Below are 27,154 nucleotides of genomic sequence, written 5' to 3' on the forward strand. Positions count from 1 at the left end.
TTTACCTCTTACGTTGTTCCTCACATTTCTTTAGCATGTTTTCATATATTGGTCAGCGATGGAATTTTTTCCACTAGAAATGTTTCCGATGCTAATCTGTGGTCCTCCGTCATACTAATACAGTATCCAGTTATTTTTTCATTCAGATGTTGTTCAAAACAATGGTTTGGTTGTTCCAGTGTTCTGTTTTGCTAATTTTTTTTTTTTCATCTTTCTTATACTTTTCCCCTTTCACAGTTTTCTAAAAAATCATTTCACGGCCACTTATATTCTGAGTATTTCCTCTCTTTCCCTATGCTGTGTTGAGATTCTGATACCATTCCCGTTAAATTGTCTTCTCTCTATTTCGTGATGCTAATTCTATCTATAAGTTACTGTACTCAACCACTGGTTTCCTATTTGAGTTTGTGCAAAACGTTGCTTCTTCCTGAAAGTTCATCATCATTAGCTGTAAATCTCTTTAAATACACACAGGTTTTTTCCTTTCATCCCCATATAAAGCACAGCTTATTTCTTGAACTGTGATTTATTTGAATTTCCCTCCCATTTCATTTCCTTCTCTTGTTTTTCCAATATTTTTGCATCATGTTAATCATTGATTATTGCACCGCACCTTTTCCCCCGGAATTTTTAACGCCATCTGCTAGATTACGTAGTGGATGGATAGGACAATCAATGCACCTCTCTTTTCAATGTCCCTTTTGGCCCCAGCTGCAACCATTTTCAGCCTCTTTTTATACTGTACCCAAGTTGTCAAGAACTCTGTCTTTCTTTCAATCCACTAAAGGCTGCATCAGTAACCCCTCCATTCTTATAAACCCTTTCTATTGTATTCCTTACTGTACGATATCCCTGCTTCTTAGCATCTTCTCTAGCAATGTATGACTATATCAACTTTCTTCGTCTTTTTAGAAGATTGATCTACATTCTTCTTTTCGAGTTTGAATTTCGCTGTGGTATATTCTTGTTTCATAAATTGACTCTCTTTAGCATTTGTTTTTGCATTTTATTTCAGTGCAATCTAGCTTATTTGAAACTTCTAAGGTTTGTAGTGTGATTATTTCCTCTTTGTTTTCATTCTTTATTACTAAATAGTGTACTTTAATACAGTACTGTACCAGTTTCTTCGTATTTTCCAATTCAGTTCTGTTTAAACATTTAGCACTAGTATTCATGTCCTTACTCCTTTTACATAGTATCTCATCCTGTCTTTTGACAGCTTATCCGCTGATACCTTGCGATATGCTTCCAGCATTAACCACCTTACATTAAACGCTTTCAACTTTAATCACTTTACGTTTTAGGCTTTTAACATTTAGGCTATCTCAGATTTCATTACTTTCTCTATTGACTAATAAGTTATGTTCATTTAGTAAAGGCTCATTTTTCACTTTTTCTTTATTGGTATATCTTATGTTAACACATACACCACCACCTTTAAAATAGGTATATATATCCGTTTCCCATTATCTTTGTTTTTTAAACCCATTAATATGTTGGTATCCTGCCAAGAAGTTCTCTACTCGCTATCTTAGAAAGAAACTTGTTTTTTATAATTCATCTTATATCGTGTTTTTCTTCTTTTTGCTTTCCTTCTCCCTAGCAGCTTCATATTCTTGGGTTTTTTGCATCCTCTTTATCCACAGTAATAAAATAGCTTCTCTATAGTATTTGTGCTTGCACTCTCCTAACTGCTTCCAGAAGCCTATCTGTTTTCTCTCTTTATAGTACCAGAAAAACACCTTATTCTCACAACTTCTTTAACCCATATGGTATGGCCTTCTCTCATGTACAAACTTGCAACTTGTTCCTCTCTAGATAAGTACTGTACCTTTTAATTTATTCCCTATGAATTTTCTTGGTCTTAATTTCATCAAGAAATTCCTATCATCCTATTTGGTAGGCCTATACCCCTTGCTTGTCATTTTGCCTCATCCTTCCTCAATTGTGTCTGGCTTTGCAAACTTACTTTTACTACACATAGTGTACCATTTTATATAGTTTTCCTTTTCTCCTCATCGTCTATCAATGAGAAGTACAAGAGGAAGGCCAAGGTTTGGGTGGATGGATGGTGTGAAGAAAGCTCTGGGTGATACGAGGATAGATGTGAGAGAGGCAAGAGAGCGTGCTAGAAATAGGAATGAATGGCGAGCGATTGTGACGCAGTTCCGGTAGGCCCTGCTGCTTCCTCCGGTGCCTTAGATGACCGCGGAGGTAGCAGCAGTAGGGGATTCAGCATTATGAAGCTTCATCTGTGGTGGATAACGGGGGAGGGTGGGTTGTGGCACCCTAGCAGTACTAGCCAAACTTGGTTGAGTCCCTTGTCAGGCTGGGAGGAATGTAGAGAGGAGAGGTCCCCTTTTTTGTTTCATATGTTTGATGTCGGCTACCCCCAATAATGTTATACAGTATACAGTATTGTTGTCTATGATTGTATTTATTTTTTTATTGGAAAATATAATACATTTACTTTAGGTTTGTGTTTTATTATGCATACCAATGTTTTTTTTATTAAACATTTTAGAAGAAAACTTGTGGAAAGAAAAATAATCTTATCCTTGGAAATGTTGTGGTAAACTTCTGAACAATGATATTTCTATTTCTGCTATTCACTGATAAGAATGCAATAAGAATATGGCTTTCCTTTCATGAAGAAATGTTCAAAATGCCTTGTCATATAATAGAAAATTTACGAATGAAATCGTAATGATTACAGGACACTAAATCTAAGACTTGTTGCAACCTTTGTCATTAGTCAACTAGAAAGTTATCATCAATTTGTTTTTCCTTATCACAATTTTAATAAAGTTTTATCATTGGAAAAGCAGCTGAGCTCTTATTCAAATTAAGAGTCAATGATTGTAAAGAAAGAATCTTATGTTTTGTTTTCAGTTTTGCTAAAAACTATAAGGGAAAAGAAAGGATGAATTTTCGGTGCTACTATAGTGTGATTCCTACCATCAAGGTTCTACTATAGTGTGATTCCTACCCTATTTTTCGGGTATGAGGCGATTCCTACCAAAGGAGGATAGATAAAACATACTTCTTGACACTATTCTAATATATTCTATTCTATAGAAGGGATTTTGACGTAGGAAAAATCTATTTTTGGGCTCAAGCCATGTCGTCCTGATGGAAGTTCCTTCTGGCAACTTCCTACCGTATAATATTTCTGCGATTGATATTACAAGAGAATTACCATCAGGTATCATGGGGTTCCAACCCCCGGAAACGACTATCAGAAGATATCGTGTTTAATCAGGGACGTATCCTAAGGTAACCATAGGTATCTTCACCCCAAACAGGTCTGACCCAGTCTAATCCACTAAGGGGGAAGATAAATAAGGATCCGTTACACATCCTATCACCTTCCGGTGCTCCTATACAATCCCGCTTCACTATTCCTTTGTACGCAGCTGGTGGCTACAGTGCGGTTGATTTTTGTTGGGACTTTTTTCACTGTTTTTGAAGATTTGTTTTGTGTTACGGTTTCCTCTTCTTTGCCAAAGTTGAGGATCTACCTCGCTTTGTCTTTATTTATGCTAATTTTGTTTTAGCTTCCTTCGGGGACTTATATTTTAGCATTTGGTTAGAGGAAGCTGAAAAACCCAAAAAATGCACTTTAGGTTTGGTAAAATGGTAATTTTGTTTATACTATTTACTCGTTTAGTTGGTTTGGTTATGCTTAATTGAGGTGTTACTCTTGTAATAACACCTTGGAAGGGGAATATTACATTATTTCATTGTTTGCTTAGTAGGAATCACCTTATTGTATATTTGAATCCCCATATTGAGGTATTTTTTTTGCGGATCATGTGCGATGAATAAGACACTTGCTAGGCCTATCATGAGCTAATGCAGCTGTTAATTAGTGACATCCATAAGTCTATAGCTCCCGAAAGGTTACAGGGACTCCAACCCCGAGCAGTCTTATGGTAGGTTTAAGCCACTGGACCTCTACAAGGTTACACAACTACCTGCCATAATGTCCATATTGCGACGACTGTTTGATACCCTTGACAGTGAGGCAGTTGTTGACTAAATGCCCCACTTATACCACAGAAAGAAATAGATATCTGTTTGAGGCAGGTTGAGGATAGCAGGTTCAGCCTTACCAAGATCCTTGGACATGATGTGTCGTACAATGTACGATGCTGGGGTGTGGCATGCGTGAGGCGTGGCTCCTGGGAGCAGGTGGATGTGGTGCGGTTCCCCCTGCATCACTGGCAGTGGCTTCCTGGCTGTGTTGAATGTCGTTGTGGCGAAGTGTTGCAGGAACCAGGCTTCCAACCTGGCTGCATGTTCCTCCTGGGGCGGCAGGGCCACCTTGGCGGGTTGGGGTGGTACCTGGCCGTGTCATTGAACAGGCTCACGTGTGCCACCGCGGGGGAGGGGTGGGGGAACTCCTTGGGTACCAGCGTTAAGTCCCTGCAGGCGTCCAGCGACAGGAAGAGGTGCTTTGTCGGCTGCACGAAGTACACGTCCTGCTCCGTGGTGCGGCCTTGCAAGGTGACGTGGCACACGGCAGATCCAAGGCACTTCAGGGGGAGGTTTGCCACATCCCGCAAGCCCGCGCGGGGTGTAAGGGCTGCTGGGTGAACTTGGAGGAGCGATAGCAAGGAGGGGCCCGCCACACATACCTGTGCACCAGTGTCCGCCACGGCGGTGACAGGCACTCGTACTCCTGTCTCGGTGTGGACGACTGTCACCTCCACTACTGGGTGGCTGGCGAGATTGGCGGCCGCAACAAGCTTGCTTACTTGCTTATTGCTGTCCTTCGAATTAAAGACGACTTCTGCTTCGCTGTGATGGGGATGAAGTTAGATCTGTTGTTGTTGGTGCCATCTTGCATGGCTGTGAAGACCAATTCTGGATCCACACACACTGCCACACAACTGGCAAGTCAGGTCTGGGTTGACCGGGGGTATCCGATCTCGATGGTTTTGTCTTCTCTCCCTGCGCTGTTGTCTTGCCTGGTTCCGGGTGTCTTCAATTTGATTGACTCTAGCTTTACAGAGTGAGCGCCATAGTGGTCTGTCAGAGGCATTCATTTCTAATTGCTCAGGTTGTATGTTGCACTTCTTGTGCGTGGCTTTGATGTTGTCCTTGTACCTCTTTTTCTGACCCCCTGGAATACGCCGAGCTTCAGTGAGCTGACTGTAGAGGACCTGGCGAGGAAGGCGATGTTCTGGCATACGGATGACGTGGCCGATCCACCCGAGTTTTTCGGCCAATGTGGATTCTATACTCAGCAGGTTTGAACGGTGGAGAATTTCAGAATGAGGTACTTTGTCTTGCCATGTGAGCCCTAATATATGCTGAAGATAGCGAATATGGAATGCCTCAAGTTGTTTTACATGTCGACGGTAAGCCGTCCAGGATTCTGCTCCATATAGCAAGGTGGACATGCAAACAGCTCTGTACACAGCTACTTTTATTTCTGTCTTGAGGTGGTGATTTAGGAAGACTCTGGACCTGAGTCGGCCGAAAGATGCGGAGGCATGATTTATCCGGGCAACTATTTCCTCATCAATATTGCGTTTTTTAGTGAAGATGCTTCCAAGGTAGATGAAGCTATCAGCTTGTTTGATGGCTTCCTCATTCAGATGAAATACTGGGGGATCTCCTGCAATTATTTGTTGGGATAGGATTTCAGTTTTGTTGATGTTAACTTTGAGCCCCATGGCTCGGTAAATTGATGAGACAATGGTAAGGCTGCGTTGGAGGGCATCTGGTGAGTGAGCCACTAGAGCGCAATCATCTGCATATTGGAGTTCCATTAGGTGTGTCATTGTTGTTTTTGTCACAGACAGGAGGCGCCTAAGGTTGAATAAGTTTCCGTCTTGTCGAAACTGCACTTTCAATTGATCTTCTCCATTGACTTGTTGCTGGCTTAGGAGGGTGACTGCAGTGAGGTAGATGTTGTATATCACTGGAGCCAGGATACATCCTTGTTTTACTCCAGTTTCTACCCTGAAAAGTTGTGATTTACTACCACCCATACTTACACAGGCTTGCATATCATTGTGTAAGTTTCTTAGAATGTTAAGGAATTTTGGAGGTACTCCAAATTTAGAGAGAGCAGTCCATAAAAGGTCTCTGTTCACTGTGTCGAAGGCCTTTGTTAGATTGATAAAGGCTATGTGAAGATCACGGTTTTGTTCATGGCATTTCTCTTGTAGTTGTCGGGCCACGAATATCATGTCACAAGTGCTGCGTTCTTTACGAAAGCCACATTGCGTCTCTGGTAGTACATTTTCTGAAATGTGTTTGCAAAGTCTTGCAAGCATTATTCTTGCCAGGATTTTACTTGCAACGCCGAGCAAGGTGATGCCTCTGCTATTGTCACAGAGGGAACGGTCCCCTTTACGTTTGTAGATGGTGACAATGTCTGAGACAAGCCACTCATGGGGGACTTCTTCCATGTTCCTAATAGAGAAAATAAGGTTGTGGAGATGTTGATGGAGTAAGTAGCCCCCCTCCTTGAATAGTTCAGCTGGTAGACCATCAGGGCCGGGGCTTTTGTTGTTTTTCATGGCCCTTATGGCTTGTATAGTTTCTGGGAAAGTGGGGTTGGTATCTAGGATTTCTGAGTGAGGGACATCAGGGATGTTGTTAAGGATATTAGGCTCTACAGGATTTCGTTGGTTAAGGATCAAGCTGAAATGTTGTGCCCAGCGATCTATTATCTCCTGTTTGTTTTTTAGGAGGTTTCCTTCTAGAAAGCGAACAGGAGTTATACTACTTTTCGTTGGGACATATAAAATTTTAATAGAGTTGTAGAAACCATGTTGATCATTTGCATCTGCGTATGATTGAGTTTCTTTTGCACGGTCATTCCACCAGTTATTTTCCATATCTCTGAGTATTTTCTGCACTTATGATCTTAGCTGTTGGAAGTTTTCTTTGACAGCTACAGAAGTAGGTTGTGAGAGCCATGCATCATGCGCTTTATCTTTTGCTGTGATTAGGTCATGTATACCATCAGCGTTGTTATCAAACCAATCTTGATGACATCCTGTGGAGAAGCCAAGGGTTTCTTCTGCATTTTCCTGAATTATAGTTTTCAGTTTTGTCCACTCAGAGTCAAGCTCATTGTCGATGTTGTTTGGATCAATGTTAGGGATCTCAGCCAGCTTTCTTGCTATCCCATGACGGTAGTTGTTCCAAGTAGAGGTGTCTTTCAGAGCAGGAATGATTAATTTCTTTGAGGAAGGTTTGTGAGAAAGAGGAGGACGGATGGTTAGCTTGAGCTTAGCACGTATTAGATTGTGATCTGTGTGGCACTCGGCACCTCTCATTGCACGGGTCTGGACGGCATCTTGCTGGTCTCGCTTTTTGATTATGACTTAGTCAATCAAGTGCCAGTGTTTTGACCTTGGGTGCATCCACGAAGTTTTGTGCTTGTTTTTGAGCTGAAAAAGGGTGTTGGTGATGACTAGGTTGTGTTCTGAGCATAAGGAGAGCAATCTGAGTCCATTGCTATTCATATTGCCAACACCATGATGACCGATGGCGCCTCCCCTGATGTGGTGTTCCCTTCCCACTCTGGCATTAAAGAGTCCTAAGAGGATCAGTTTATCTTCCCTTGGAGTTTGGTTAATGGCTGAGTCTAATAATTCATAGAAAGAGTCTTTTGTCTCATCTTCACTGTCCAGTGTAGGAGCGTAAGCACTCAGGAGAGTGGCATAACGACCTTTTGCAAGTGGGATGCGCCTGGACATCAACCTCTCCGAGATGCCAGCTGGTGAGTCTGGGATTTTACTTAGCAGTTTTGTTTTCACTGCAAAACAGACACCATGATTTCTGCGTTCATTTGCTGGATAACCTTTCCAGAAGAATGTGTATCCTTCTCCTACCTCTGTTAGGGTGTCCTCTTCTGAAAGACGAGTTTCACTTAAGGCAGCTATGTCAATGTTGTATCTTTGCAGTGCGTGGGCGACAAGACCTGTCCTGCGGTGTGGTCTGTCATTTTCATCACTATCAATTAGTGTGCTAACATTCCAGGTGGCAATGTTAAGGGGTATTTTTCTTCTATTTTGACCGCAGTAAGGAATGTCTTGGTGGATGCGGTTATCCACCCAGGTGGTAGTGAATCAGCCAATGTTTAGGTTACCTTTTCTAAACCCTTCCCTAAACCCTTCCCTGCCAGGGGTGAGCAGTGGGGTCTCCATTTCTGGCTGCTCAGTTGCACTGGAAGCTGCCGAGGAATAGACCTGATTCATGCCATCTTCTCAACGACCATCACTCCAGTGCCGCCCACGTGCAGGACTCGGGCTGATGACTTCCAGCCGCATTCTCGACCTGTCACCGTTACCCTATCCTGTCGCCGGGGGACTTTTGTTGGTTGGTGGTGAGGATGAGAAAGGGTGGTGAAAGTGAACGAAGCAGTGTGCTAGCGCAGAGAAAGGATTATTGTGGCTGTGGGGGTGCGCTCTTCCCACAACCACATCTTGGCCCTCCTCAACTCATGTCAGTGGCATGAACGATTCAGGACGACTGACAGCAGATTTGGGTTGCAGGGATATGCCGGAAAACCAAGAATTTCAGGAAACCGCCTTATGTGGTACCCCGCGCACAGATTTTTCGTTTGAGGTTTACTCCCATAGCCTTAACCCACCCAAGGGCTGTCCACAAGGCAGTGGGTGCAGTGCTTGGTAAGCATCAGGGTGCATCCACACGCTGGTGGTCCTGCATGCCGTACATCTGGGGCCTACTGCTGCTCCGAGACACTAGACACGTCTGTCGGGGATCCTGTTGATTTTGCCTGTGATTTTCTGCAGCATTTGTAATAGTGGCCCTGCTTGCAGCACCCGGGGCATGAGGTTCTGCCAGAGGCATGGCGGCCGCCGCAGTTCTCGCAGGGAGGGGGTGGGGGACCCCTACCTGTGCCAGCAACGGTTGCATTCGGATGATCTGCTTCGGGTGTCTTGCTGCCGGCCGCGCAAGCAGTTTCCCTCCAATTGCATTGGCACGCAGCGGTGTCGACGCAGGCCGCCTTGTAAGCACAGCAACCGGCCCTAAGGGGACTAACACTATTGATGTTGTTGCTACATTGGTACACATGGTGACGCATAGCCTCATCACTTAGGCCCACCATTAACTTAGGTAATAACATATATTCGGCTAGATTACACTGACACTGAGGGCACTGGAAATTGCAATCGGTGGCCTTTTGAGAACACTTCACTAACACTTTCTCCTGGGCCTTGTATCGCATTGAAAAACTCCGACCATAACACAGCACGGTTTGTAGAGCGTAACACAATATCACGAATTAAATCCATGGCTTCCGTAGCGGTGAGGTTAGTTCATTCCTGTGAAGTGAATCTGGCGTCCAGCGCTCGTTGCAGAGGGGTGTGCAGTATAGCCTGATGTGGTGGACGACCTCGTGGGGTGGTAGTCTGCACAGTTCGATCCAGCATTCCATCGACCTCCTCCAGGACCTGAATGCGGGGGGCTTTAGCTCAATTTCACACTTCTCCTGGGTTGCGGACGCAGGGACACGAGGTGCAGGGGTAGCATGTGTCGTAAGCCGGTCTTGGAGGATATTGATCATTTGTTGCTGTGCCACCATGGCCTGCCTGGCTTCTTGCAGGGCAGGGACGAGCCCAAGGGGTATGACGGGGCATGCGGCCCTTGGGGTGGACCGCGTTGAGCGGCGCTGGAAGGGCATGGTGAGGGTCACGGAGGTTCTTGAGAATTACTGCGCTATATTGGATGTCAAGGTGGGACGAGATACACGGTGGTGGAGGCATGTGGTTTATTGCGTCCTGAGGTACAGACTAATGACAGTTGCTCTCTGCAACCGGCACACTCACTTGGCACCTGCCAGTCATGGGAAAATATATCGTACTTGCAGGTACTCCATCACTCTTGGTTCAAGTTAATGAGTTTTGTGAAGAGGAAAAGATATATTTAAATATAGAATCCAAGATAGTAGAATCTTTGATACATGTAGACATTGAAAACAGTTTTTCATTTTGTTGCAAAACTATTACTAGTTCCTTCAGGAATGTATCATATTCCAGAATGCAGAAATAAAAACGCCTACATTCATCCACTTTTAACGTTAATTGAGACATTCGTTGGATACAGTATGGGAATAAAACAATTTGTTTTAAATGTGTTTTATTTATTTATTTAGGGAGGAAAATAGAGTATGAATTATACTTATAAACATTATCAAGATTTGACTCTGGAACAGATAAGGCTGAAAAATCCTGACAAAATCATTTTGTGAGTTGGTAAATCTGATAATAACTACAGTATTCAACATAGTGATTAATCTTGGAGTTTCTACAGTTTCTTGAGGAAAGGGAAAATCACATATGATTAATGTAGAATTTCTTGATCACTTGCATAACATAGATGAATCTCCTCAATTGTTTGCGAATGTTCAACGGGATATGACAACAGAAGATGCACAGACCTGAGACCAAACAAAATTGACTATTTATAAAGGAAGGAAGTGTAACCAAAATTAAATATTTGATAATGATTGCAATTAAAAGCCCAAAGTAAAGTTTACCTAAGTCGGTTGTATTCAGAAAGTAAATGATAAGGACAATCATTTGTTTAAAGATACTGAGAAATTTTCTATTTAATTAAAAGCATAAAAATTACTTTCATGACAAAAGAACTGTCCTGTTATAAGGACTCTCTCTCTCTCTCTCTCTCTCTCTCTCTCTCTCTCTCTCTCTCTCTCTCTCTCTCTCTCTCTCTCTCTCTCTCTCTGTTATCCTAAGGAAGTGAATGGGTTTGGTTGCTTCTGATCATACCAAAAAGGCCACCAATTCTTAGACTTGCACATATCACATTGTGTCTAATGTGGCTTAAGGCTAGGCTCCACTTTGTAGAGCTGATTTTTGCCAATTTTTTATTTTTTTTTCTTTGCTAAAAGTCTTCCTCTGGCCTAACCTAACAGAATGCCGTGATACGTGTAGAATTCATCTCTAGCCTCCATAACGCCCCCATGGTCGTCAATGCAACCCTACCTGTATAACATATATCATTGCATGTTGGGCGAAGTGCCAAATGTTCATAGTAAAAAGAAGAAATAGCATTAGTAACTGTGAAATATTTTTAGTCTACCTCTCGAAAATTGGTCGAAGTCGTTTTCTGATACTAGTTTCAATAAAGAAAACCACTTTAGGGGTGACTATGAGATTATTTCTCATTTTCTTATGTCTTCAGAAAAAATCTTTTCCTTGGTGTTTTTTCCGGGAGAGGGGTGTTATTATTATTATTACTTGCCAAGCAAGCTACAGTCTTAGTTGGAAAAGCAAGAAGCTATAAGGCCAAGGGCTCCAACAGGGGAAAATAACCCAGTGAGGAAAGGAAACAGGGAAATGAATAAACGATATAAGAAGTAATGAAAAATTAAAAGTAAATATTTTAAAACAAACACTAACAACATTAAAACAAACAATTCATGTAGCCTATAGCTATAAAAAGACTTAATGTCAGCCTGTTCAACCTAAAAACATTTTCTGCAACTTTGAACTTTGAAATAAGGCTTTATATTCATGTGGTTGGTAATTTATATAAAATTAATCTTATTGCAATCATACGACCGTATATCGAATAGCTGATTCAAATATGACGGTTTGTGGGGGAGAGAGAGAGAGAGAGAGAGAGAGAGAGAGAGAGAGAGAGAGAGAGAGAGAGAGAGAGAGAGAGAGAGTGAGTCCAGTCTTCTGGGTTGGTTCAAGTACTCAACTTTTACGAAATTTCTGACGGTAAACGTCATTTATCATAACTAATTTAATTGTCGTTGTTTATTTGTAATTAGTCTCGGATATATTGAAGACCATATTTCGTTTAAGAACATTTTTCCTTAAACTTAAAAAAAAAAATAAAAAAAAAATGGTTTTTACCCTGCTAAGAGCTTGTCTGCCTAGAAGTGAATGTAGCCACAATATATTTAATTTTAGAACCACTAGATTGGATTTAATATATCGGTTGAAATGCTTTATGTAATCTCATTTTATATTTGAATATCTTGAAATATATTTCAATGGTACAGAGGCTTCCCTTTGTAACATATATACCAATGATTTTTTTCTTGCTTTTGGATGTGCTACGCTTTTGCTTTGTACAGTTTAACACACAACCTTGACTCAAGTTGATGTAATTAGCAACTACAATGGCCATTGGTATAGAATTTTACCTTTGGAAATGTAAAACCTCTGGAAATTCATTTATGATCAATGCATCTGGCTGGAAAGGACTCGAACCCATGCCTTTAGAGGCGTATTGTAGGTTCAAGTCCATACCAGCCAGAAGCATTTTATTATTATTATTATTATTATTATTATTAGCCTACCTGCTAAGCTACAACCCTAATTGGAAAACCTAGATGCTATAAGCCCAGTGGCCCCAACTGAGAAAATAGCCCAGTGAGGAAAGGAAACAGGGAAAATGAAATATTTTAAGAACTGTAGGCCTAACATTTGAATAAATATTTCCTAGATAAACTATGAAAACTTTAACAAAACAAGACGAAGAGAAATGAGAGAGAACAGTGTGCCCGAGTGTACCCTCAAGCAAAAGAACTCTAACCTAAGACAGTGGAAGACCATGGTACAAAGGCTATGGCATTACCCAAGACTAGAGAACAATGGTTTGATTTTGGAGTGTTGACTTACCTTGGTTGCTGATGCAAAGTTATTATAGTTACTTGCAAGTAAATTTTGAAAGGCCTGTTATTATATTTTGATAGATGGTCCCACCAGAAATAGAGAGAGAGAGAGAGAGAGAGAGAGAGAGAGAGAGAGAGAGAGAGAGAGAGAGAGAGAGAGAGAGAGAGAGATAAATAATTTAGTTCAATTTGGTGCAAATCACAGCGTTCTAACCATTGGTTTTGTTACTGGTAAAGTTGAATAAGAAGCCTTGAGTGACGATATTAAACTGTAAATTCGCAAGGAACGCCAATTAAGTAAAATATCTTTACTATAATAGTTTTATTACGGGAAGTGCTGTTTCCCCATTCATTGGCCCACTTAGATGGTATATATATATATATATATATATATATATATATATATATATATATATATATATATATATATATATATATAGTGCGTCTCTGCTAACGGATAGGCCTATATGCCCTGATCCAAGGTTTATGAAAATGTGGAGAAGTTGTAGGCCTATGTAATATGTGTGGTGCCTAGTTATATAGTTAGAAATTGGTTTACATGAGAGAGAGAGAGAGAGAGAGAGAGAGAGGAGAGAGAGAGAGAGAGAGAGAGAGAGAGAGAGAGAGAGAGAGAAGGATATTGTGGTCTGGAATACATTGCATAGAAGAAACCACGTGACGTTTACTCTGTATGAAAGAAGAATTTAAGAAGTCTAATTTCAAGGTAGAAGGAAATAAAAGTAAAGATTGTGAATTTCATTACTATATTAATTTATTTAAGGCACAGGTAATACAAACTTAATAACAATGATAAGAATAAGCAATAAGGAACCAGGTGTATATAATTTTAAATTATATGTTTCTGATCTTGGGTTCCTGAGTGTTAAAATACTGTCTCTTCAGAGGGCTAGAATTGGCCAATGGCCAACTTTGGAATTTCGTTCATTTCTGTTAAGCATCCCCATTAAGAAGTACGATATTACAAGTATTAGGCTATTTAAGACTCCATACAGACATAATTATGTGTAGTTTGTATAAATATGTGTAGTTTGTATAAAAAAATATGGTTTCTGATACATAAAATGAATGTCTCCAACCAGGCTAAGACTCCAAACATACATAATTATGTGTAGTTTGTATAAAAAATATGGTTTCTGATACATTAAATGAATGTCTCCAACCAGCATTATACGACTCAATTGTCATGTGACCAATTGAAAGCTGGATCTTATAGTTTAATAGAACCATTTTATCTGTTAATGGTCGAAAATGTCTCTTGCCTGAATGCAAGTTGTTTGTTTTGTGGTCTGACTTGATGCTTGCTTTCCCAATAACACACACATATACATACACATCATATTTAGTATATGATAATACCTAATATTTTATTTCTTACAAAATTTCGTACATAGAAATACAGACAAGTTATTGAAGTTATTGGAATAGTCAAGCTTTTAAAAAGTGCTTTTCTTCGTGATTTTTTTCCTTGTAGGTAATTATATATTAAAATTGGAATGGATAAGATGGAAGCAAAGTAAATTGTGGTATATTTCGAAAGTATGTAAGCTGTGAAGCTGTCTTTGTAGGAGGTAATTAATGATAATGATTTTTTTTTTATTTGGAATAGTCAAGCTTTTTTAAAAGTGCTTTTCTTAAAGTGTTTTTTTTCCCTTGTAGGTAATTATATATTAGAATTGGAATGGATAAGATGGAAGCAAAGTAAATTGGGGTATATTTCGAAAGTATGTAAGCTGTGAAAGCTGTCTGTGGAGGAGGTAATTAATGATAATGATTTTTTTTTTATTTGGAATAGTCAAGCTTTTTTAAAAGTGCTTTTCTTAAAGTGTTTTTTTTCCTTGTAGGTAATTATATATTAAAATTGGAATGGATAAGATGGAAGCAAAGTAAATTGTGGTGTATTCGAAAGTATGTAAGCTGTGAAGCTGTCTTTGTAGGAGGTAATTAATGATAATGAAATTTTTTTTTTACAGATTACAAATATGACGCTTCTAGTAGTGTGCCCACAATGACAATCAGTGTTGTTGTGGAGAGAGCAACGAGGATGTTGTTTTGGAGTTACTCTTTGTTTGGTTGTGTTTGTGTGTTTCGCGGTTTGGCAAATTGGCCTTCTTTTGGTGTTCTTTAGGACCATTTGCTTAAATAAGGTATGTATAGCAGGACAATAGGTTACTGCCTTGTTTTTAACTATAATAAAAACCCTATAATCGATTAGAGGCTCCAGGAAATATCTGATGATGGAGTTAGGTCATTTTCTAGTTTCCACATTTTCTCCTGCGTCTTTTGTCGTATTCTTTGGGTAATTGTAATGTCTAGAGGAATTATATCATATAGACTAAGCTGGGTTCATTACATAAGATAAATTGGGTTCGTAAATTGAAATATTTTATTTTGATTATTCATTACTTCTTTCCTAGTATATTAACTTGTTTTCTTTCCTCACTGGGCTATTATTCCTCTTGGAGCCCCTTGGGCTTGTAGCATCCTGCCTTTCCAACAAGGGTAGTTGCTTAGCAAGTAATAATAATAATGATAACCATAATAATAGTAATGATAATAATAATGTTAGGAGTGGATACCAGGGTATATGTATCATAGCGGCCACCTGTATGTATTATTATGATTAACTTAGAATACGGCAGTGTAAGGGGTGCTCGCAGGGGGTGTTAGCCCACCTTTTAGGTAAGTAGGTAAGGACACGGCATGTAGGTTAGGTTAAAAAGTTTATGTTAGTTGATGTCCATTTTTAATCCACACGGGGGGAACTGGCCGCTGATATGCAAAGGCTCCGATTTTGTGATCGAGGTTGAGGTTGCTCTTGTTCTTTCTTGATTCCAAGCTTATGTCGTATTCTCTGGCAACCATAGTTGCTTGGTAACACAGTGTTGTTTATGTGGTAGTTACAGCTCATGGGTGGTTGACTGAGTTTTGCCGATGTCGGGACTTAGAGAATATCATCGGTCATTTTTAGGAAATCCTTGAGGAGAATATCATCGGTCATTTTTAGGAAATCCTTGAGGGGCATAGAGATGTATAATTTTTTTGTTGGCAGGATGTGTTACTAGTTGTCGGAGTTGTTTGTATATGTGTTGGGGGGCATTGATTTCTTGAATGATGACCTTTGTTCTGCCTGTGATCTACCAGATCTTGTTTACTCTTAAGAATGAAGCATTGTAATTGACGGGGAACTAGATACCGATCTTTGGTGTGTGTGCACAGTTCCTCAGACACCATTGCGGGCAGACACGGCTAACAGAGTACGGCCCATCATAGGAATAAAGACCACTCCATTACCATACACCTGAAGGATATGTAACCTTGGATCGTTTCTCTGTTCTACGGGAGCCTTTCTCCATAGAATGTTTTTGGAGAAGTAGTTACCAATTGAAATCCTGGTACCTGGTCTGGGTACCACTCCCGTAGTGTTCTTGCTAGTGTTTACGCTAGTCTCTTTTGAGCACTTTCTATCGGGACTCGTCTACCGAAGCGACAGGTCTCGGTGAGCTCTCCTTTCTACCCTCCTACAGGGGACTCTCGTCAGCATCAAGACAGACTTCTTTCTTGTCTCGATCTGCAACAGAGTTAATGTTCTGTTCCTACACTGCCTTCCAGATTGATAAAGATGAATCCTTCTAAGAATTCCTTTGTCGACGAGAAGGTTAGTCCTGCACGTCCACCTCCAACCATTGACCCCGATAATTTCCGAAGCTTTACTGGTTAACAACCAGCATTTTCCATACCTTCGGGTTAGGTGGCAACACGATTATGGGACGATCTACCTGTTAGTGGCACGATGAGTTATAGTATGCTAAGAAATCTCATCTCCTCCAAGAATCTACATGAGTTTTTTTCCATCTAAGGGAAGCGATTTACAAAAGGAGCGCACCTGCTTCTCAACCTACTTAGTGAAGAATCAATTGTGATCCTTATATCATTGCTTGGCAGAAAGGCTTCTTAATCCAGGTCTTCACCATTTCTCGACCGGCTCGTTATTCAGCTGAGCAAAATACTTCTTCTTTTCCCCAGTTCCAGTCTTTTGTCAGTGTTCGAGGACACCTTCCTGGAAATTCTAAATGCTTTCTCCTTACTGCCCATTTTCCTTTTTCGCTTATTACTCCGCAGTCTGTAGATAATATTTGGGAAAGCATGACCCTGATCTCTCCCAAATAGCTACACACTAGTGGCATTTGAGTCTGCTGTTTTCTTTTTCTCCTTTGTCGAGAAAGTTCCTCAATCTTTGTGGTGATGGATGTCGCTCAGGCCTTGAAGCAGGTTTGCAATTAGGACTTGCGTCTTTACTTGTTTCCAGAATCGTTTGGACTCTTGTGACATTCTGGGAACATCAAGCCGCTGGGAACCTTTCACAATGTCGAAGGTTTCAAGTGATACTGTACTGCTGAAACCCTGGTGGCTGGCAGCAGATACGACATTGACACTCTAGACTGTCCTTTACTAGTCTAGCCTTGATGAAGCTAGTAGGAACCGGCATATCTTTGCCAGTGTCACAAGTCATTCTGGAGGTTAAAAAATCTCCATTACCTTGGTTCAGGATTTTGTGGTCAGGACTTATAACTCGGCTGTTCATCACTTGAAGTCCTCCTTCATCTCTTCCCTCCCTGCCTTCCCATCTTGAGAAGACACATCTCTTCCTAGAGCAACATTAAGAATAGGAGAAAAGACCCCAGAACTCTGATTCTGTCTGGCTTCATGGGACATTCAGATGTGCTTCTCTGGCTAGCGAGGAGACAAAGTAAAATGAATGCTGTCTGGCAAGGAAGCAAAGGGGTCATCCCGGGTTCGATCTCACGCAGTCTGATAATTTGGATCTATACCAGCTCTTGGGAAGAACCTGTCAGGAGGACAATTCTTGAAGGCTAGAGTTGGATAAGGACAGAACTGTTTCTCCTCATAATCTATGAGATAGACCTACAGGTCCCAGGATGCTAGTACTGTATTCTTTGCCTAGTGGCAATTCATAAACATATCCTGTAGCAAACCTAGCTCCTTCCCGTAAAAAGAAACATGTCGTATAACATAGCGATGGGAATTTAAGTTTAGACTGAGAGGTAATCGACTGGTTCTTCTACATGTTCTTAATTCCCCTTTCTCGGGGTTCAGCACATGCTTCAGTATGTGCTGGATCTTACGCTAGATGTATGGAAGCCACACAATCAAGCAAATTTTCTTACATATAAGTTTTATTTAGAAGTTTCTCTTCCATCCTCCTAGACGAGGGGAAGGATGGCTAAATGTATACAACCCATTATTCACAATGACCATACATCCTGACAACATATTCGTCATGCGGATATAAGTTTTCCGTGACCGTCTACTAGCGCCTGATAGTGACCTAGCCTAATATCTGTTGCGTCTTCAGTTTATTAATATTTACCCCAAGGTTTTAAAATGATTCCATTTTCTTTCCTTTCAATAGACATGTGTTTAGTAAAGTAATGAGAGACTAACCGCTAATGGCAGGAAGCGAAGCATTATGGGTTCTTTGTCATTCAATTTCTCTGTTGACTCGGCAATTGTAAGACTAATCCCTTTCCAGATTATAAGTTTTTTGCATTTAATGTGGTGTTCCTTTGGGTTTGTTAGAGTTATGCATGGAGAAATTACAGTACTGTACTCATTCATTTATATCTTATCGCGCCACTCTTGTATTTTACGTATGGCTCTGACATTTACTTCCTGTAGATCCACATCAGAACATGCAGGTCCCAGTGGGCAGTAGCGGATGTAGTAGATGGTCTGGGGTGATTCACCTCGGGCATTCAGCGTTGGTGACATAGCCCTGCTTTTGAAGTCCATCTCCTGTTTCCCTAATCATGGGTCTTGCTCTATTTAAGGTGGCCCACTCCCTTCTGTTAAGGGAAACTCCACAAGGTTGGTGTTCACTAGGGTCAGGTAGTGCTCCATGGGTTGAACTACTGTCCCTCTCCCTCCATATCATCAATCTGTAGGCAGTTGGGTTTAGGTGTTCAGGACCCTCCACGGACATCAAGCATTTTCTTGATTTTAGTCGCCATCTAGTACTGTGTTTTTAATAACCATGGTGAGGAGTGCATTTGCAACCGCTATCTTTCACAGTGATCTTTGGGAGCAAAGGATGATTTTCTCCTATTCATTTCTTCAGAGCAAAATTATTTTCAAGAATAAAAGCCTGAAATGGTTGATGGTATTTAATTAGAAATTGACTTATTTGTCCAACAAGAGCTGTTCAATGGCTTTTGGACAAACCACAGTATAAACATTACAATTAGTGTTTGTGATTTGAATTAGAATTCAAATTTTTCCTGTCTTTAAATGCAATGTTACAAGTTTAGCTACAGAAACTCACCAAGAATTGGATCTAAGTATTATAAAAGCTTTGACGATTAAGGTTCAGGATATTAGGAGTATACTTACATACAGTATCTTGGTTTTAGCGGAAATAATTCTATGGAAAGAATTTTATTGGCAGTCTAATTGCTAGCATTTTGGTGTTTGCTGAAGATTGTCTTGAAGGATCCTGGCTTTCTTATCGTATTGTGGGGCTCTTGTTCCTGTATTAGCTGCTGGTAATGCTGTCTTTTGATTTTTTCTATTTCAATTGATTTACAATTTTCCTATTTTTGAATTACTTCAAATACTGTACCCTTAGATGAACAATTTGGAGTACTGTTTTTGAAGCTGTATTTTGAAATTGTTCATTTCCATCAATCTAGACCAGTCTAGAATTTCATTTGTGTTATACAACGATTTCATTTTAATTTTTGCCCTATTTCTTTCCTTCACTAGTATCCTGCCAGCATCAGTGTGTGGGAGTCAGTAGCAATATGAACATCATGGGAGGCTCATAGAAATAAACATTATTTTGATAGTAAAATGTGTTATTTCTTTACTGTACTGTACTTGCCTGATGTTCATATACATGCCCACCTTCCTCCCCACTGACTTGTGATGTCACGGCATAAGGAATACAGTACTTTCTCATTTCTCCTAGACGCCAGGTAGGCTTTTCAATCATGTCAGTCGAAATTGATTTAACAAAAGTTTTGTGCCTTCTTCCGGTAAACGAGTTTCACATACAGTATTCCCAAAATATCTATTTTCCTCTCCTGCATCATCATCACTATTTCTTCCTCCTTTTCTCGTAAGGTACTGAGATTAATTGTCGCTATTCTAAGGGATTTACGTTTGTTGTTTTCTTGACCATGTGCGTTTTCGTTCCGAGTCCGGATGTGCCCGGGCATCCGTTGATCAATGGGTCTGTCCTGAAGCAAGTCGTGCGTTTGATTAGTGCCATCCATAAGCCTATAGCTCCAAAAGGTTACTGTATAGAGATTCCAACACCAACCCCGTGCAGTCTTATGATAGGTTTAGGCCACTGCACCTTTACAAGGTTACACAGCTCCTTGCCCTAATGTATTTTGACCTTCGGGCCGCAGTACTTTCAACTTAAAAACTGAATAACAGAAGCACTTAGGGGTTTGTGTCTTGCCATTAATTGTTAGTGTGGTTCATTACTTTACTAGATGCATGTGGTCTATTGACAGAAAAGAGAATAGTTTTTTATTTTGTTGGTAAATGATAAACCAAACTTTGGGAAAAGAAACAAGGCAAGTATAGAAATTACCAATTTTATTAATAAAACTCAGTTTTACCTTAACTATAGAAACCTGAATCCTTTTAGTCATACTTAGCCTGAAGGTCAAAAGTTAGAGCTCAGCGGCCTGTCGGATGGGTAGGGCTTCCTCACCACCTGTCAGTAACTACCTCCACCTCATTAAAGTTTTAACAGTCATACCCAGCTTTGCTGAAAGCATGCTATTCCCCATCTGGATTCTGTCATGTGCAGAACTACTACAAGAAAGGAATTTCTCCAGAACTTGAAAATTCAGGTTTAGAGGTTACTGAAACCTGCTTTCTGGCGCCCATAGGCTTTCATATTTGGATTACCTCTCGGCTGTCATTTTCACACTCTTGAGTGGTTCTGTCAACACCAACCCCATCTCATCTCGCCGTCGTTGTCGGTCTTGGGGGTTCCCTTGCCATTTTCACACTCTCGGGTGGTTCCGTCATCACCAACCCCATCTCGTCTCGCCGTAGTTGTCGGTCTTGGGGGTTCCCTTGCCATTTTCACACTCTCGGGTGGTTCCGTCATCACCAACCCCATCTCGTCTCGCCGTCGTTGTCGGTCTTGGGGGTTCCCTTGCCATTTTCACACTCTCGGGTGGTTCCGTCATCACCAACCCCATCTCGTCTCGCCGTCGTTGTCGGTCTTGGGGGTTCCCTTGCCATTTTCACACTCGGGTGGTTCCGTCATCACCAACCCCATCTCGTCTCGCCGTCGTTGTCGGTCCTGGGGGTTCATTGCCATTTTCACTCTCTCGGGTGGTTCCGTCGTCACCAACCCCATCTCGTCTCGCCGCCATTGTCAGTCCTGGGGGTTCCCTTGCCATTTTCACTCTCGGGTGGTTCCGTCGTCACCAACCCCATCTCGTCTCGCCGCCATTGTCAGTCCTGGGGGTTCCCTTGCCATTTTCACTCTCTCGGGTGGTTCCGTCGTCACCAACCCCATCTCGTCTCGCCGCCATTGTCAGTCCTGGGGGTTCCCTTGCCATTTTCACACTCTCGGGTGGTTCCGTGGTCACCAACCCCATCTCATCTCGCCGCCATTGTCAGTCCTGGGGGTTCCCTTGCCATTTTCACACTCTCGGGTGGTTCCGTGGTCACCAACCCCAACTCGTCTCGCCGCCATTGTCAGTCCTGGGGGTTCCCTTGCCATTTTCACACACTCGGGTGGTTGCGTGGTCACCAACCCCATCTCGTCTCGCTGCCATTGTCAGTCCTGGGGGTTCCCTTGCCATTTTCACACACTCGGGTGGTTCCGTGGTCACCAACCCCATCTCGTCTCGCCGCCATTGTCAGTCCTGGGGGTTCCCTTGCCATTTTCACACTCTCGAGTGGTTCCGTCGTCACCAACCCCATCTCGTCTCGCCGCCATTGTCAGTCCTGGGGGTTCCCTTGCCATTTTCACACACTCGAGTTCCATTTTCACACTCGGGTGGTTCCGTGGTCACCAACCCCATCTCGTCTCGCCGCCGTTGTCGGTCCTGGGGGTTCCCTTGCCGTTTTCACACTCTCGGGTGGTTCCGTGGTCACCAACCCCATCTCGTCTCGCCGCCGTTGTCGGTCCTGGGGGTTCCCTTGCCGTTTTCACACTCTCGGGTGGTTCCGTGGTCACCAACCCCATCTCGTCTCGCCGCCGTTGTCGGTCCTGGGGGTTCCCTTGCCGTTTTCACACTCTCGGGTGGTTCCGTGGTCACCAACCCCATCTCGTCTCGCCGCCGTTGTCGGTCCTGGGGGTTCCCTTGCCGTTTTCACACTCTCGGGTGGTTCCGTGGTCACCAACCCCATCTCGTCTCGCCGCCGTTGTCGGTCCTGGGGGTTCCCTTGCCGTTTTCACACTCTCGGGTGGTTCCGTGGTCACCAACCCCATCTCGTCTCGCCGCCGTTGTCGGTCCTGGGGGTTCCCTTGCCGTTTTCACACTCTCGGGTGGTTCCGTGGTCACCAACCCCATCTCGTCTCGCCGCCGTTGTCGGTCCTGGGGGTTCCCTTGCCGTTTTCACACTCTCGGGTGGTTCCGTGGTCACCAACCCCATCTCGTCTCGCCGCCGTTGTCGGTCCTGGGGGTTCCCTTGCCGTTTTCACACACTCGGGTGGTTGCGTCGTCACCAACCCCATCTCGTCTCGCCGTCATTGCCGGTCCTGGGGGTTCCCTTGCCATTTTCACACTCTCGGGTGGTTCCGTCATCACCAACCCCATCTCGTCTCACCGTCATTGTCAGTCTTATGTGTTCCCTTGCCATTTTCACACTCTTGAGTGGTTCTGTCATCACTAAACCCATCTCATCTTATCGTCATTGTCAGTCTTATGTATTCCCTTGCCAACCAAGCACGGTCTTCATGCCCTGTTTTATGGAAAATTGCAATTTTTTCACATCGCCCCCTTGCAAATAATTACCGTACATCTCTTCAGACAGGCTGCCAATGCAAGAGCCTCTGCTCCTCCATCATATAAACAAGTTACTGGTGCGGAGTTTTCTTACGGTTTGTTTTATTTTCAGTTTATGGGATTTGGTACATCATAAGTGTAAAACACCTTTTTTTATTTCTCCTGCCTGAACAATTTTCTTTTCCTTCCCTGCACAAATATTCAGTTGAGGTGATCCTGTCACTTTACTCATAACTGGAAGTCCCTTTATCCCCTTTACTAAAATTGTCAAATGGTCTTGTTTGCCAAGACTTTGATGCTGATGTTCTAATCACTTTGTATCATTGGTGTAACTGTTGTGACTAATATTGTCTTTATGTAGTACAGTAATCATAATTATTTTATAGTTGACGTATGGATATTGGTTGCGCTTTTGATTTCCCTCCACAAATTTATGGACATTGCCCTATGGGAACTTGCTGTGAATGTTTACTTTTTGTGGCAACTAGAACTTTTGGTTGCTTATGCTCATAGCATTGGTGCTCTGTAGGACTCGCTATAGGTTTATTTTTATAGTTTTGTATAAGCAGATTATTCCTTCTTTACTGCTGTACAGTACTACATGTTAACCCTTTTACCCCCAGGCTATTTGGAAATTTCCAACCCTTATCCCCCAGGGGTTAATTTTTTTCAAGCACATTTTGCTGTATATATTTTTTTAAATTGCTCTAACAGCCTTAATTTTTGTCATAGAGAGGTCAGGTTGGTCTCATTCTCTTGGAAAATGTCCGAAGTTTTTCAAAAAATTATCAAAAATATGCAAATAAAATTTAAATAGCAGTTTTTTACAAGAACGTACCGGTACGTCCATGGGGGTAAAGGGATAAGTTTTGTGAAACGTACCAGTACGTCCTTTGGGGGTAAAAAGGTCAAGATTTGGGGAACTATGAAAAATATAAAGCCAAATGTGAATAGTACAAATTGAGACAACAGGATGCCAATGTTTCAAGTTTCAAATTCCATTGAATGTACTTAACATGGTCATTCTTACCTTCAATTGAAACTTTGCTCCGTACCAGATTATTTCTTGCAGATTTTAGTACTTCAGTCATATTGTATTTTCTTTACTGGCGATGGTGCAAATAATATGAACACCTTAGTTTGTGGCCCTGGTAGGTAAGATCTATTGTCTCCCTCTAACATTCTCTAAATGATTATTTAGAAATTTCTCTTTTATTGATATCATATTGGGAGTACTATTTAATAGTTTTCTGTAATTAGGACCTTCATTTTGGTGATTTCTTACTGCATATCAGACTAGCAATGCCACTAATGAAATTGTGAATAGGTACTGTATACACAAAGAGCTACTAGAAGTGGGAATTCTGACATAAAATGGCTTTAAAGTGATGAGCCCCAATTATACATAAAAATTCTCCTGTACACTCATTGTCAGAAAAGGAAAGTGACATGAAACTGATAATTATGATGATCCTAACTCCTGCTAACTCACAGCAAAATGAAAATGTTAAATACAATTTCCTTGGTCCTTATAAGCCACACATCTAGTGTATACACTGTACAGAAATGCGAGTCTGTATCTGAAATGTAGTAAGGTACTGTACATACAAAACAGCAAGGCCACATAGATTCAAAAACGGTCCCAACTATCTGGCTTATGCAGTTAATTGAGCAACAGCATTAAATATAACTGCTTTGAATTTTATTAGAAAAAATAAACTACTCTTAATTGCAAAACTTTCAGTGAAATCTAGAACCTCTTGATTGGAATTTGATTCAGGGTTGAATTGTCTACCAGTTCATCCAGTTATTGTTCATCGCTTTGATTGTTTTTAGTCATTTTCCTCTTGAATCAAATTCCAATCTAGAGGTTCTAGATTTCACTGAAGGATTGGCAGTTAGTGTGGTTTAATTTTTTTCTAATCAAATTCAAACCAGTTACATTTAATGCTGTTGCCCACTTGACTGTATAATTGAGATAGTTGCAACTGTTTTTGAATCTTTACGGCCTTGCTGTTTTGTATGCACAGTACCTTTCGTTTCAGATATAGGCTCCCATTTCTGTACAGTGTATATACTATGTGTGCACCTTAGAAGAACCAAGGAAACTTTTTTTGACGTGTTTTATTTTGCAGTGATTCTATTGCCTGTGATAATTCTCTTGCTATCCTTGGAAACACCCTAAAAACTACATGCCTATGTTTTGACTGTAGACAGGATGGTACAGCACTTGTGGCCTACCTTTGCCATGGATTAGAGACCTCATTTTGAAGGCGCTGTGTCTGGCCTTACTTGTTAAGCTAATTGACCTTTATTTATAATAATTGGCAACAGCATTGAGGTGGTAGATGAGATAAATAACGAATGTTATATCCCAAAAGTGGGAGACTATTTGTTATCTCCGCATTGGTCACACTTGGTTGACACATGAATTTCTGCTAGCTGACCAACACCAGCCTTATTGCAACAACTGTTTAGTACCCTTGACATTGAGGTATTTGTTGAGGGAATGCCCCATTTATAGTACTGAAAGAAATAGAAAAATGGTATGTTTGAGAAGGTGAGGATGGCAGGTTCATCCTTGCCAAGATTCTTGGATGTGATGTATTGTAGTTTGCTAGCAGTATTTTTAGGTTTATTTCAGAAGCAGATCTTCTGAAAGCCATTTAACTTTTATAATGACATCTTCGCTTTTATGGTTTTAATTGAATATTCTTTTATTCTTTATTTATGACAAATGATATTGGCATCAATGACCTTAGATGTCAGGAGGCCAGAAAACTTCATATCAATCAATCAATCAATTGACCTTGTGTACAAAAATGTGTTTGTACAGTTTCATATTTGTTCTTACCAATTGAGACATTTAGCCTTGTTACATTCTGCTTTTCCAACTAGGATGACATAACATATATTCAAAAGTAACAATGATATACAGCATTTTGACATTGTTACATGAGACTTCTCATAAGCTGATTTGAAAATAATGATATTTTCTTTAACTTTTGTCAAGTTTCATTCAGGATGTAAAAAGGGACCAGTCAATGTTCTACTGAGTGAATGGCCCAGATGTATAGGAGTTTGTTTGCTATTCTCGCACATTATCCTTAGCTAAGAAATAATAGAATATTAAAGACTTGCCCCCATAAACACATCTGCTTTGGCTTACCATCCCAGGGTATATACATCCTAGAGAAGTTGTCTCTCAATAAATGAATAACAAAAAGATATACAGTACTGTAACAGCAGTACAAGATAGGATTTATATCGTATTATACATCCTGCCATGTCTTTTAATCAGTCTACGTCAATATCTTCTTGAAAAGGTTTTACATCAACTCTTCCCTCTATGGTTGTCAGTCTTGTAATTGTTCTCCTTAACTCCTCTCAGTTCTGGGTCTTCATCTATCCCCATTTCCGTGAGCATACCCTTATATGCTACAGCTCAGAGTGAAGCTAAATGCGCTTAAGCATATACCAATAAAAGGCGTTTACGAATCTATGTATTTTAGGTATAGGACCTTATGGTCAAGATGGCCTATTACGGACTTTTATGTTTCTTATGACCTGAGATCTATTGATAGCTGAATTATTAGATTGACTGTGACTCTTATACGTAAACTACCTGAGATCTTATGTAAAGTGAAACTCAGAGGTACAGCAGATGTCACCATGATGCCTATGTTTACCGGTACGTGGATGACCTCGGTTGTTGATAGATTAACTGGAAACACGATCACGTGGCATCAGTGCCTCATATTCAAGGCAAAGACCTAATCCAGGAGGAGACTTAAATACAACTAAGTAGCGTTTACACTCATGGTAGCATAAAACTACAAGGGATGTCTTCTGTGAATTTCTGAGTTCTGTAGTCACTGTTCTGTGACCTGCGAGACCCTCTATAGCTTCATGTCCACTTTGCTTTCTTGTCTCATTGGATGGAGATGGTTTTATGAAAATGAAAATTAATTGGAGTTTAGTTTAAGGTCACTATTATTAATTAGGTGTTATTAGATTGTAACTTCGGTAACCACTCCTGTTCTAGGCTGTATGACATAGATAGCAGTTCAGATCCACCAGGCGATGGTTCCCTTAAATGCTAATATTGACTTTGCAATTGTGTCCTTGATGTATTGAAGATTCTGAGCTCTGAAAAGGACATGGATACCCTTCTTTATTTCTTCTTTTGCTTTGTTTTCTGCCTTCAACGTTAACACCAGAATACTGTGGTTGGGAAGTAGCCGGTTTTGTCCGCAGATGGTCTGTGGGTGGACGTGGGATGATGTTGGGGGAACAGTGTGGGATATTATTGATGTGGGTATTAGGGCGGGTATGGTGTGGGTGTAACGTGTAACGAAATCAATAATTAAAACCGTCAAGTTTAAAGGAATGCACTATCTCTCTCTCTCTCTCTCTCTCTCTCTCTCTCTCTCTCTCTCTCTCTCTCTCTCTCTCTTTCTCTCTCGTGACAGTGTTGGGAAAGACGTAA

General features: G+C 41.2%; 1 long non-coding RNA gene across 1 annotated transcript in view; it reads left to right on the top strand.

Annotated features, from left to right (window-relative positions):
• The window catches only part of LOC137635534 (uncharacterized), a 117,546-nt gene that overhangs the window by 85,179 nt on the left and 5,213 nt on the right, over nucleotides 1-27,154 (top strand). The window lies entirely within an intron of this gene.

This window comes from Palaemon carinicauda, unplaced genomic scaffold, assembly GCF_036898095.1.
Source record: "Palaemon carinicauda isolate YSFRI2023 unplaced genomic scaffold, ASM3689809v2 scaffold138, whole genome shotgun sequence".
Taxonomy (NCBI): domain Eukaryota; kingdom Metazoa; phylum Arthropoda; class Malacostraca; order Decapoda; family Palaemonidae; genus Palaemon; species Palaemon carinicauda.